The sequence below is a fragment of the Balaenoptera borealis genome (genome assembly GCF_965194805.1).
Source record: "Balaenoptera borealis genome assembly, chromosome: X".
NCBI classification, from domain to species: Eukaryota; Metazoa; Chordata; class Mammalia; order Artiodactyla; family Balaenopteridae; genus Balaenoptera; species Balaenoptera borealis.
Window position 1 is genome coordinate 30,801,686 of NC_138881.1, and position 15,220 is coordinate 30,816,905.

Genomic DNA, 15,220 nt, shown 5'->3' on the forward strand with positions numbered 1-15,220 from the left:
CAAATTCAGCAGCCAAATCTTGTCTTTACATGAATAAGTTGAACAAAGAGCTCCTAAACAAGTGTTAAGTGGGGCTGGTAATATTAATGAGTCCAGAAGCTCTTAGAGGTCTCCTTCAGATAGCACTGCAAATGAGCATTATTTTATTTTCACCAAGCCTTCCAGGTTATATACATGCAACAAAATCAGCAAAGTCAGTACTCCTTGTGGCAGACAAAGTAACTATTATGTATCTGTCTTAAAAGTTCCTTTGATGTTCTGGCTAGTTTTCTTTAAGTAAGATTTATAATATTTATGAGAAAGGAGGACAAAAATGAACCTGATGCTTTTGTGGAGAAGGAATTCCCTGGCTGAGCAGAAAAGCCTGCCAGAGTTTTGGTGTTTCTTGTTGGTTTGTTTGAAACAAGATTGAAGGGCCATATAATGCAAGACGAAGCCATTAACAGTTAAAAGGGAGAGGACACTCTAAAGAGACTCAGCTAGGGCCCTGGTAAATTATCACAAATTGTGGGCTTTCTTAGTGAGAGTCTATGATTTGAGAAATTCATGAGGAGAAAAGGCGGAGGGGTCCCTGGGCACCTGAAAATGAGAACTGCTGCATTTAACTAGGCTGACTTTGGCATGGCATTTTGAAGAAGGCAGTCACATGTAAGGTAACGAATAAATAGAGCATATCAGAGCCTGAAGACGCCTCCTGAAAACCTGAGAATAGGCTCGTGTGGGTGAAACGAGGTGAAGGACGGTGCTTGGTACACCAGAAACCCTCAGTAATACTGGCTGGTTTTCAATGAAATGAAACCTAACCTGAATCCAGTCCCTACCCGGTAACAGCGGGGAAGATAATGGATACCTAGGCAACGTCTAGCAAGTTCTGGGACAGAGGCGGCTCCCACCTGTTGCGTCACCAGGCGGCTACAGAACTGAGTCGGGGACGGGAGAAGGGAGGAACCTGTGCGGACGGTCATCCGACCGAGTCGGAACCGGAACCGGCACCGGACACTCTGGCAGGAGGTAGAAAGCGAAGAACACTAAACGGCCGCTGGTGAATTTCAACACTATGTCGTGAATTTCAGATCATTTTCTACTTGTTTACTAAGATGGAAAACTCGGATTCCGACGATGAAGGAGATGGAGTTCCGGCCCAACGCATAAGTCAAACGGACCGACTGGTTCGGGAAGAAGATTTCTTCAGGCTTGTCAACAGTCTGAGTGAAGAAGATTACAAACTTATGAGAGACAACAATCTTCTAGGCACTCCAGGTGAAAGTACAGAAGAAGAGTTGCTGAGAAGACTGCAGCTACTTAAAGAAAACCCACCACAAGACTCAGATGAAAATACAGGTATACTTTGCTTTTGGAGGGAATAGGATGGGATGAACAAGGAACTTCATCATAGTAAATAGTAACTTCATCATAGTACATAGTAGCTAATTATACAGAAGTGACATAAATTAATTTGGTGAGTAACTTCTCATAAAAAGAACTGGCATTTACTTGATTTTTGGTGAGAATGTCAAGGTATGTTTGTTTGTTTTCCTGATTCACATTTGGGTTGTTTTAATTGGGAAACAGTGTGAAGTGGCCTATTTGTACTTTTCTTGGTTTTCTACCTCAATTGAAAGTCCCTCCTACTTCCTGAATTATTTTTTCTACATAGACATGTAAAAAAAGCAAACAGAAATATTTCATATTCTAATCAAGTGGTTCTCAACTGGGGACAATTTTGCTCTCTCCAACACCTGGGGACATTTGACGATGGCTAGAGATATTTTTGGTTGTCGCAGGGGAGGCATGGGTGTCCCTAGCATCTAGTGGGCACAGGCCAGGGGTGCTGCCAAATATCCCACAATGCACAGGACAGCTCCCCAAACAAAGAACTGTCCAGCACCGAAATGTCAACAGTGCTGAGGCTGAGAAGCCGTGCTCAAACCTCAGGTCTGGTGCCTTCTCTCCCAGTGTGAAGTAGAGGATGTTACTGTCTAATGAAGAGGAGACTGTAATACTTTGGTTCTTGAATATGGTCTTATATGTACCATGCTGGGTTCAGTCTATTCATTTGATCTGACCTTCAATTTAATGTCAATGAAAAATCTTGGTAACATTAAGAAGTATTCAAAATTCAAATACTTTTAAACCTATAAAACTTGTTTATGTTTGCGCAATAATCTTATATTTTAAAACAGCTTATATATTATCAAAAGCACATAAGTGAAGAGCCTAGAAATAGTAATGTTGGAGACTAATGAAAATTAGACGATAATGTCAATTGAACTAAAATACTAACATTGTACCTTAACTGGTGTTTACCTTGTTGAATTGCATTAGTGTTTTGACAGTGGACTGAAAAAAAAGTCTCTTGACATTCCTCCTACACAGGGCTGGTATTCCTCCTACACAGGGCTGGTACACAGGGCTGTGTATATGATGAAATATTGCAAAATAGACTTCCTCCAGATTCCCTTTTTAAAAAATTCTCTAAGTTTATCTAGGATTAGCTCACTCTTTTTCAGATGGAATTGAAACTTTTCTACCTTTACTTATAAATCTAGACAGTGTAGTTTATAAAATATTAACCCTATAAATGTGAAATCAGTTTAAAACATCTGAGTATTTAAGTTCTCATTTTTTGTTTGTTTTTGAAACAAAGTTTCAGAGTGCTATTTTAGGATGGTTCTAATTTTGGTAGTTCTTTCATGTCCCCTCCCCATTTTTTTTGTTAACAGATGGAGGAGACGCTCCAGATGATGTGTCTAGTGGCGACTCTATAATAGACGGGCTTACCTGTTTTGGACAAACTGAAAATATGACAAGTGGACAGAGAGAAAACCAATCTGGGAGAGAAGAGGGCCAAATTAATCCTACAAGTGACCAGTTCAGATTCACTTTAGAAAGAAATTTTCACCTCGATCATGGGAGTCCAAATCCAGAGAATGAATATGTAGCATCTGCAAGACTTCCCAGAAGAGAAAATATGGAAGACAGCCAAAGGCAAGTGGAAAATCCACAATCTGAATCAATATTTACAAGACCATCTATGTCTGAACAAGATACAACTGAAACATTAGTGGAATTCTCACCTACCAGAAGTCAGAGAAGAGCAAGAAGTAGGAGCCCAGAGTATCCGAGAACCAGAGCAAGAATTGAAAGTTGGTCGCCTCCACGTTCACTTAGGGAAAGTGTACAAAGACTTAATCATAGTATACCATCTCAGACTTCTGAGCAGCCTCTGGTAAGTGAGAATGTGAGATTTTCTAGAACTGAGCACCAAGAAATATTGAGACAGCAAATGACTGGATTTGAATTGCAAAACAGTGGTCTTATTGAAACTTCTAGAACAAGGAATGCCGTTCATGGAGAAGATTCTCCAGATACAACCAGCAGTGATGAATCTTGGGGAATGAGGGAAGTATATCTGACCATACCCTTCAATCTTGAAGTAGGACAAGTTCATTCTGGAGCATATTCTCAGAGAGACAGCACAGCTAGTAGAACTCAGTCAACATCTGAGACACCAAACAACACCGTCAGTTCTGAAAGTGAACGAGGACTGAGGCATATGTATTCACATTCTGAGCAGGCAGATGTGAGAGCTTATGTCATTACCATCAGAAATCCCGTTTGTAGAATTTTAAATACTAGCTTAGATGATACAACATCTGTTCCAATTCAGAGCATGTTAAGGCAGACAATGACAGAATTTAGTAACTCAAGTAACCTTATGGACAGTGACAGTAATTTAGAGCATGGTGTCTCACCTCCAAGTCAAAGCATGGAATGGCCAGAGTCACCAGATGACAGCGATGGTCCTAATGGTAGTAGTAGTAGTAGATTTGGTTCCGATTCAAATCCTAGCTATAATCCCCATTCAAGTTCCACACTGATTTGTCATTCAAGCCCCAATTGTATGTCTAGTTCCAGTTCTCGTCCTATTTCCAATGCCAGCTCAAGAGATGAAAATTCAGAAATTGGCTCACTGATATTTGAAGGCACTGAAGAAACTAACTCATCATCAGACTTACCATCAGAGACCAGGCAAGGGGGTAGACAAATGAGCCCAGTAATATCTGATGAAAGTGACCCTTTGTTCTTCCTTAATCTGGAACAGATTTTCCACTTAGATGAAGATGATCTAGACCAACCTACAGGACTCAGCAAAGCACAGATTGACAACTTGGCTGTAAGATCTTTTGATGAAAATGATGCATTAAAAGCTTGCAGCATTTGCATGACAGAGTACACCGAAAACAGCAAGCTTCGCATCCTACCTTGCTCCCATGAATATCACATTTACTGCATTGATCGCTGGCTCTCTGAGAACCCTGCCTGTCCTATTTGTCGTGGGCAAGTAGTGGATTCCAATGAGACTGAAAATCCTAATTGAGATCTGAATTCTCAGCTATGTAAAGTGTTACAGTGACGGACAAACAACAGTCACCTGCCTCATGTCCACTTTTAGAGTTATTCATGCTTAAATATAACAACCTGAATCTATATATAACAATCTGAACTGAATCACTAGTTGCTGAAGGAATTATTGGGCTTTCCCCAATTTCTGTTCCATCATAAAAGGAAATATTAAAAAGTCAAACAATATTGTCCAATTTGACAATAAAAATTAACTTCACACCACAGCAGTTCACTGAATTTCAATAAAAACTTAGCATGTGCACTGGGTTGGGATGTTCCTGATTCCATGGGAGAAATGTCTTCATATGATGTAATGAATCTAGATAGATCCTAGTAGTATTATCTAGTCACGTAAATCCCAGACATCTCTCAGCCCTGTTCAATCCTGGTTGTGCATGCAAAGAAACAGAAACCCAACCAAATGTCAATAATTAAGAGGCAATTTAAGACTATATTAGAGTCATTCACATAAAGAAGTCATGTTACATTCATAGAATGCCATAAAAAGCTTTGAAACCCTTCTCTTCCTATCTCTCTCCACAGCAGTTTATCCCACCTCCCTAACACTACCTTAAAGTTTCTCCTATTCCCCACGACCAATATATCAGTCAGTTCTAGCTAAAAACTGATGGCACACTTTAAAAGAGTGATGGGATAGCATTTAATGAAGAGACTAAAGTGTGTAAAGAATGAAGGGAAACCAGGAGATGATGAAGTACCCTGAGGCTAGCAACTGTGAGAAGCCAGTATTACAACCACTAGGTTTGAAGGGGCACAGAGAGATGGTCGTTCCTGCAACCCAGAAGGTCTCAGAGTTGTAGTAGGAGTCCCCCCGACGAGACGTAACCTTAGAGAATGGCATCCACTGCCAACCTAAAGTTTGGAAGGGGGCAGGTCATGGAAATAAATACCCTTACCTTCTTTCCTCCTGACTTCTCATCTCTTGTCAGTACTTCACATTAGCCAAACCCAACCTGAAGACACAGAGAGACTGGTCGATGAAGCTGACAAAGGTCAGCCTCCTGGAATCACGGAGCAGGGTTAAGAAGGATGGCGAGTAGATCCGATAAGCAAATCAGAGACCATCTCCCACAACCAGTATTCCCAACTCTCTTCACACCCAGTCTGTGTGCGCCTTCTTGCCTCTTCTGCTTGTCCTCTATTCCACTCTATGACTCAGCTCTTTAACGACCCTCTCTATTTTCCTTTCATCTACTCGGATCTTGTATTTTTAAAAGTGATAAGATGACAAAGCCTTAGAACTGAATTACCTTTCTCTTAGACATGTCACACTTTGATGTGCTGTGATTGTAAACAACTAAGGAAAAAGGGCAGTTATAGGTGTGTCTTTAATTTTTGCTTCTTAAATATATTCAAGCTTCAATTTCTTTCTATATATGTTTAGTTCATATAATTAATTTTTAAAACAGATTCTGATTTCTTATAAAGGGTTTTTTGGTTTATGACTCTTAATGCTTGTGTGAATGACCCAAAGTACCCAACTGCTGCTTGGAGCCTCTCAAGCTGCAATACGAAAGCCTTAAAGGTAAAACTTGGCTTCAAAAACCATGTCTACATAGTTCAATTCTAACTGTCCCCAGTAAAACCATCACCCAAAACCGTGAGTATTTGAAATCAAAATTTAGGTCATGCTTCCTTCCAACCTAAACATAGTGAAGGCTTTTTCTCCTAATTCAGCCTGAAAACTATTTTATGGGGGGTGTATTGGCCAGTCCAGAAAACTGTGCTTAAAATTTTCAATCCTGGTATAGGTGAGAGTACATTGTATTATAACCTAAAGCAATAGTCAGAAATTTTGTGCAATGTGCAACCTATACAAATGTAGGCAGTGTTAAGTATAAACCTTCTCTAAAAAGTTAAAGTCAGAAACATCACTGACCTTTATTTTCTATGTGAATTGCTGGCAGCCACAGTATTTGCACATAACTACAAAATATAAATGGGGAGTGGTGGTGAAGTGTTTTAAAACATCTCTGAGGTAGCATATTTTTCACACAGAAGATACCTGCACGGCCAGAAATGAAGGCTTGGATCAAACCTCTGAAATTGACATTAACTTCTGAAAGTTGTTTGAATATTCTGATTTTTATGAAGTATTTTTGATATCAGATACACTTCATTTAAAGTGAGTAGAATAATTGTAACAGTACTTGGCTTTCATACTATCCTAACAGATTAAAACCTTCCAAGGGATGATAGTTGCTTAATTAATGCTTCAGTACATTCACATGCACCTTCTGTGGTCGACAGAATTCTAAGATGATGCCCAACGATCCTTGTAGTAGCCCCTCCCCTTGAGTATGAGACCTGTGAATGTGATGGAATATCATTCCCATTATTAGGTTATGATATATATAGCACAGTTGATTGGGAGATTATCCAGACTGAGCCTGACCTAATCAGGTGAGCACTTAAAAGGCACAGAGAGGACTTCTGATCCAGATAAGATGGTTTGTACTTCTCTCTCCCGGCTCCCCCTTTATAGGCACAACTATATATCCTGGAAATAATATGAGACAACCGAAGGACAGCTCTGAAAGGTCTAAAGAAGGTGAATTTGCCTAGGGACCCTCAGAATGGATGAACAACCTCATGGCAGGGCACCTTATGACCCTCCACCAACAAAAAAATGTGATCCAGGCCCAGCATTTCCTAACTCCCAACTTAGTAACAGGAAGTGGCTCAAATAGGCTCTTCCTCCATCACATCAAATGGGGATCCCCCAAACACCAGGTGAGCCGTGCAGAACCTGCAAGGAGGAACACTTGGAAGCCCTGATGACACTACACGACCAGGGAAAGTGCTTTCCTTCCCCACTGGGCCTGAGATCCCCCTTCACCACCCAGACACATCCGTGGCTAAGGGTACCAGCAACAGGGATCCTACCACAAAAAGCTCCCACCTGGAAAATGCTCTCCTCAGATGGGCCTGAGACTCCTCTCCCCACCCAGAAACATCAGGCAACTTGCTGGTACCAGCAACGGAGATCCCTCCACAGAAAGCTCTCAACCTGGTAAGCGCCCTCCATCCTTACAGTCCAGGGAGACCCTGGCACAAGTGCCTGGCCCAGGAAGGACTCCTCATCAAGTGTTCCAGAGATTCCCTTCCCTCACCAGAAGCACCAAGGGCCGTATCCCGGGGAAGCTGCTTCAGACCCCATGAGCAGCATGAGAAGGGACCAGAGGTAACCCCACCTGCACAAGATAAACAGACCAAAAGAGTACCACAAAGGTTCTGAAAATTAGGTTATCATGGAACCACAGTCCGTAAAAGTACAGGAGATGTGTGCCAAACCTATAAAGAGTGAATGCCTGCTAAAAGTTTAAAAAACAAAACAAAACAAAACACTTTAAATAGGGACCAAAGTATCCTAACATAATAGCCAAAATGTCCAAAAGACAATAAAGTATCACTACTTATACCAAGAACCAGAGACATGACAGCTTGAATAAGATGTGACAGATGATGCCGACCCAAGATGAATTAGATGCTAGAATTATCTGACAAGGGTTTCAAAATGCTGATTTCAGACCTTTAAGACCTTGAACACAGAACCTAGTCACTCCATGCCAGTATCCCAACCTATAGAACTGTGAGCTAATAAAGGGATGCTGTTTTAAGCCATTACATTTGTACTAATTTCTTATGCAGCAACAGAAAACTAATACAACTTCTCATCTGGGATCCATCCTGTACTGAGAAAATGATTATAATGAGTCCTAGACAAGTAAATGGCTCAATGTCTTGGTTCTAGGCCCACTATGACATTATATTCTACCATTTTTCCCAAGAATGGAATCCCTAATTCCTGCTACGGAAGCTCCTAGAAGACAGTATCCTTCCTGTTTGAACAACCACCAATATCTTATCGCTCTAACTTTACTTCACATCACCCTATCTCATTCTACCACTGTATGCTGCTTATATCATAAACCCAGTTTAACACTCTGACTTGGAAACTATAGAGCCACTTATTTTTGTCTCAAAGCGATTGCTGAGTATTATATTGCTCTTCCAAATCATATTCCTCTCTATCTGCCCTGACAAATCAGAAATTGAGAAGATTTGTACCTGAATCTTCTCAGCTCAACCTGATACGTTTTTTACATTACAGTATATCAGTTTAAATACACAGCATCACTCACCGTGATTGTGAGCATAAACGTTTCCATCTTAAGAATTTTCTCTGTATTTTCTTTGTAGTTTTTTAAATATTTGTTTATTTTGCCCTAATTCCAAAACAAAACCCTTATCTGAATAACAAATTCTTTCTGAAAGTAGTTATAGCCTGTGGATAGGTTTTTGATAGCAATATAACGTCTATCTTTTTTGGCTAACCATGAAAATAAGTTGTGCTCTCAATATTCCATGAAGAATTAAGTATAAAGATTCTTTTGTAAGTGCAAACAAGCCTGAGCACTTAACAACATGAACATCAAAACACTGCATGTACTGGAAAGTTCACAAAGAAATGTGACGTTTCTGTTAAGTAATATCACTTGTTATCAATATACAATACTTTGAGATCTTCAGTTATCTTCTTTACTACAATTAACCAAACATTTCACGTCTTTTCATTATTTGAGAGGTGAATGTATACTCCCTTCAATGAGAGGTTTCCTGGTATGAGAATTTCGAATGGAAATCTGAACTGTATTTCTTTTCTGTGACTTCATTTAAGATTTGAAAATTCTTTACCATCCTAACTCAGGCTTTTTCACTATGAAATAAGAGGCTCCCCTTTGTGTGATATTCAAAACTCTCCATTTTTAATCATCAAGCCAGCATCTTTAACATCACTGCAAAAATGTGGGGATTTGGAAAAGCACTTTGGGGAAATTCCTTTTTCTCTCATCCACCATTCGTAGAGGACAGACACTAATTATAAGGCAACTCCGGGTTCTGGGTTATCCATTCTGACGTCACCAGTCACAACACAGTTACCTACCACCCCTGGCCTTGTCATCTTCTATTCTGGCAGTGTATTTTTTTTTTCTTTAGTAGCACTTGTGACTGTCTAAAACATTTTTAATTTATCTTGTGCTTGTTTTCTTCCCCATTCCTATCCCAAAATAGAAGCTCCAAAAGATCTTTCTTTTTTTTTTAAAATTACTACTACATTTCTAAGAACTAGAACAGTTACTAGCATACACACACACACACACACACACACACACAGCTTCAGAATTTTTGGCCACTGTGAGCATCCCAGACTTATTTTTCACCCTTTATTCTTCAAAAAAACCCTATTTTAATACTGTTACCTAGCATCCCGGATTTGATCTATTTCAACCTAGACCTCTCTCACTTACTTAACATATTTGTATAGGGTTTCTTGCCTATGAAGTTATAATATCTGCCAACCCTTTTCTAAATCACTATTTCAGGCATTCAACACTGACCAAGAACGTGCCATGCCCAATGCTGGGTGCTAGGGTTATAGTTAAGAAGTACAGCACTTATCATTAAGAAATGTATTAAATTTTAAAGAAGGCAGATGAATAAACAGACAGTAACACTCTACGTGAGGGATGCCCTGACACAGATTCAGACACAGGATATAATGGAATGATCTAGGAGGAGAAATCTACACTAATAATTCAAAACTCCTTAAAGTTGGGTTATATCTGAGTTGTATCTTACAGGACTAGTAGCAATTAGCCAATGAAATGAAGTCATTAATTTCATTCTAAGCAAAATAAACACTGCAGGCAACAGTAAAGATGCACTGAAAAGTTAGGGCTCAGTAAACAGTAAGTATGAATCATACTCTGGGGCAGAAGAGGAAGCGATGTAAGTACATTAGCAAAACATGAAGAGATGAGGCCAAAGAGGTAACAAGTGGTATTGTGTATCAGGCTGAAGAGTTGAACTAGATCTTCTAAGCAATGCACAGTCAACATGATTTTTCTCATAGGAATAACAGTTTTCAATGTTTAGAATGGTCAAACTAGCAGGGATATGAACAGATTGTCAAAAAGTTAGATTGTCCCACTTACGGAGTTATGGCATTAACTGGAAGAAAAAAGTATAAAGTCCTGAAATAATGGTGAGACAGTTGAGATATGGATGCATATAGATTCAAGTAGTATTAAAGAAGCACAATAAAATTTGGTGGCTGCTTGGATAATTTAAAGATGACCTTAAGTTTCTGGTTTAGGTGACTGAGTAGATGGTGAGAAGTTCCACTGATATAAGAAATGCAATATAACTTGTTTGTCATAGTAGAGGAACAGATGACAATTCAGCTGGAATCTCTGAGATTTGAGATGTCAGAGTGATATTTTAGTGGCAATGTTCATCTAGCTATCACGGAATATCAAGTATGCTTCTAAAATTAGGATAAAGATGCCAGATTGAAGTCAAAGAAGTACGAGGTATTGCCTGGGAAAGTATGTTCCATGGCAGTAGTGGAGGGAGATGGATGGAATCCTTTGGAACAGGAGCAATTATAAAGTAGACAGACATAAAGAAGATAGCAAAGATAATCAAGACAGAAAAACGAGAGGTATAAAGATAATCATAAACACAGAGCTCACGGTCTTCATTCGTAAATATGAAGAGAAAACAAAATATCTCTAGATGTTAAGAAGAATGTAAACTCCTAGGAAAGCAAGGGTTTTGTAATTTTCACTACAATAGTCACAGCACCCAAAATACTGCCTTGCCCAAAGTAGATGTTCCATAAATATTTGTTGAGATATTTGAGATAGGCATGACAGAGAGAGAATAAGATAAATATTAAGAATAGAAAAATAAATCCTGGGAGAAATAGGAATAATTCATGGACTAGGAAAGAACCTGAAAGGCTTAGTTTTACCATGAACAGATGGAGACCTGCCACTATTCTAAACACCTACAAATGTTGAAAGAGTAAGTCTTTGGCAGGAACTGTAACAAACATACCGGCCATTATAGATCACCTGGAAACAGTCTTTACATATCTTTTTTAAAAGGCTCTCTTTTAAAAGAAAGAATTGGTAAGAGGGTGGTTAAATGCCTTTCTGTCAGGCTTTTTGCTTGGGAGAAAAAGGTGTAGGTGAAGTAACTCTGCCCCACATAGACTTTCAGTCTACTTCTCCCTCTTGCCATCCTGAGTTCCTCAGGAGTTCTGCTGGGCACATATATACCTCAGAAGCTGAAGCCCCCTCCTTGCATATTATAGTAGTGGGCTTCCCTTTCTTTCAGATTTCACCATTATTATGGTAGGTTCTTGAGAGGCAAAGGTAACGGCTACGTATGCTTACATTCACAAACCTCTTGAACCAGAGTCTATTTTCTTTTGTATTTTGAAATCCAATATAAAGGACTTTACAACCTCAGCAACAGGGAAAGAGTTTCAGGGTATTTGAACTTGAAAGAGTATATACCCATAACTTCATTTTTGCAAGAAAATTAGCTTCTTGAAATCTTATGCAATTGCTGCCACGGTCATTGTATTCATTATAAGTTGTAATTTTAGAGAACCCTTACAAATTAGTTGAAAGGCTAAAAAGGAATTTATTGACTCACAATACACCAAAGTTTGAAAGTGCTGATACTTTCAGACACAGGTACGTGTAGGGGCCCAAAGGATGTAAATAGAAAATGTTTCTCTGACTTGGATATTCTTCCCTCTGCAGTTTGTTTTGTTCCGTATTATTTTGGGGAAAGCTTTCTCCAAGGCGTGGCAAGAAAAATGACCAATAGCAACTCTATTTTTATATATTACCAATTTACTGAACCCAGGCAAAGAGAAAGCCTTTATACAAAAGACTGACTCAGCTTGGGATTTCTGTTAAAACCTCAAGTTCAGGGGATTCTAACTGGCCAGGTCTTGGTCACATGCCCAGCACTAGAATATGGAGGTGGGATCTCCAAGCCAAACCAGATGGAAATGTGGACAAATTCACCAAAAGTAGCAATGAAGGGCTTCTAAGGGTTCTCTTTTGTTTTTCACACTCTTCTTGAATCAATTCTGGTGATATATATTTTACTAGGAAATAATCAATTTCATCCAGTTTTTAGATTTTTACAGCATATTTACGTTCAGTGCATCATCCTAAATTTAATATATGTCCCTTTATATCTTTTTTCTTTCTGTTCCTATACCTTACACCTTGGCTTTCTCCCTTTTTCCTTGATCAGAATATCAAATGACATTAGATAAACTCTATGCTAAGGTTTGATTGGAGAAGTAGAACCACTAGAAGGACTTTATTATAGGGATTAAACCTTACATGATAGTGGGACTTGGTTAAGCAGTCTATGTAAATCCACTGCCCCTGCCTCTTGGTGCCAGTCCTGAAGTCAGTAGGGCTGGCAGTCAGGAATGAGAGATGATTTGAAGTTAGGAGATCAAGGATAAGCCGGAACCTTCAAAGATAAGCTATAATCCAACTAGAAAAATGAACTGAACACCATATTAAAAGGATTATACACCATGGCCAAGCGGGATTTATTTGTAAAATGCAAGGATGGTTCAACACATGCAAATCAATCAATGTGATACACCACATTAACAGAATGAAGGACAGAAAAACCACATCATCATCTCAATTGACGCAGAAAAAGGCATAAAAAGTATGTTCATTGGAGTTCAAAACGCCATAGAAAGTTTAAATAACATATTTGATAAAACTGAATTTGAATTTTATAAGTTGAAAATAAGCCAGAAAAAATTATGAGATTCAATGAAAATGTGAATGATGACGGAATAAAGGATAAAACGGAAGACCCACATTCATCTAATAATATTTTTAGAAGGTGAGATTAGGGTGAATTTAACAAGCATTTGAAGAAATAGTACTTCTCAGAGATCAAGTTAGAAATAAATCCTCAGATAAAAGAAGTGCATGGAGTCACCAGTAAAAGAAATGAAAACAAATACATGACTATATCCCTGTATCGTATACCTCACCTCAGCCTCATCCTTCCTTTGTTCCACATTAAAAGAATGTGCAACACTGGCAGACTATAAACTATAAACAAATGTCCTGATTTATAAAAATATGGATGCTAGAGTATAGTCAAACTTTAGACAGTGTGTAACTACGCAGTAAGGAAAATGCCATGGACTTTGAGAGCTCTCATGTGTGTCGCTAATATTTTATTCTAAAACAAGATACCAATCAAATAGGGAAAAATCACATCTTGAATCTGAGTTTTGGATATACTAGTGATTCTGTGCTGTTTTATTAAGTTTAAATAGTTGTAAACAGTAAAAGTTAAAAAAACTGTAATGGATCAATGTCCTTTACTAAGTCCTTGAGTCTTAGATCATGCTTTCTCCTCCTCCTTGGGCCAGTCCTTCTCTCTACCTCCTTTTCCTTGTATCTCTAGTACATAACCTTATATATGGAACATAGTAAGTACACATTAAACATTTGTTGACATGAATGAGCTTTGCAAACTAAAGCCATGATCATAAACATAAACTCTTCACAAAATAGCACAATTTTCTTCCAAGAAGTGAACCACTATAATAAACTCTGTTATGTGCTACAGAGTACCTCAAAATTAGTAAATGTGAAAATAATATGTACCATAATTAGAACTCTATCTTAAAGAACATTAAAAACAAAAGAAACAATTAACTAGCATCAGTATATTAGGTAAAAATTGCTTTGTTAGATGCCTTTCCAGAAAACTGCTCGACTACAGAAAATTGTAGACTGAGGAATTTTCTAAATATGATTCTGACGTGAATCCTGTAGACCTATTTTTGCAAATAAAAGTTTCTGTAGAGAAAGTGACATCATATAACACTGGCGGAACCAAAGCATTTATGAATAAAGTACTTACTGGTGCACAATTATATATAACTCTGGTGGGAGACTATTAAACATCTAGCATGTGAAGGTACTCTATTAATCTAAGAGTATCATTTTTAAGAGAGGTGAGAGTAGACGGCCAATTTTTATGATAGCATAAATGCTATCAGAATTGCACTTGAGATACTATTATAAAGTAGGACACTCGCTGGTACAGAAAAATAGGTTTCTCAAGTGTGGAAGGTGAAAGAAAGAATAATGGAAATGTTCGCTTTTTGAACATAAAATTGTGAAATATATGCTTTAGCAATGAAAATGAAACTACAAAATAATCGTTTTTATTAAAAATATTTTCTTTCCAGTTACTAGGTCTTGCTAGAATACTTTTAACCAGATCATTTAATTCCCATTTCAATCCATTCTATATACCCGATTTGGTTATGATTTCTCAAAGTAATATGTATTCCCCCCCAAACCGCAATATTTCACACAATATAAAAATAGAATATTAAGCTTACCGTGAGATTGAGTAAAACCTATCATTATCCAGTGTCCTCATAATGAGATTTCATAGTATAAAAAGAACAAAACAGAATTGAAATAATGTATGAACATCCATATGTTATAGTTAGTTCTACTTGGGTGACACATTATACAATAATTCCGTGAAATTAATTGGAGAGAAATGATCTCAAGACTTGAAATCCAAATTCACAGACATTAATCTACTCTAGCATTAATTTTACTATTGTTCTTTAAAAATACTGTGAACCTTTCTTGAAAATCTATTCTAAGTCAAACTCTCTTTCACAGTCAACTATGATTTTTGTACATTTATTCTAGGGACTCAAGGAGAGAACTGAATGCTGATATCAGAATGTCCCTTGAGCCCACAGATAGATTCATTGAGAATCATCTATATACATAACAAAAAAACATGAGCTGATACTCACTACACACAACACTTTTGGTATTCATACTTACAGTGTTTCCTTCAAATTGATGTTCCATGGATTTTTGGTATACAATTATTTACGGAA

At 38.1% G+C, this 15,220-nt stretch overlaps 1 pseudogene across 1 annotated transcript; it reads left to right on the plus strand.

Moving 5' to 3' along the window:
* Positions 1-264: 264 nt before the first annotated feature.
* LOC309620996 (E3 ubiquitin-protein ligase RLIM pseudogene) lies at positions 265-5,022 on the plus strand (annotated as a pseudogene). The gene has a single exon. The product of its transcript is annotated as an E3 ubiquitin-protein ligase RLIM pseudogene (transcript).
* The last annotated feature ends 10,198 nt before the right edge of the window (positions 5,023-15,220 follow it).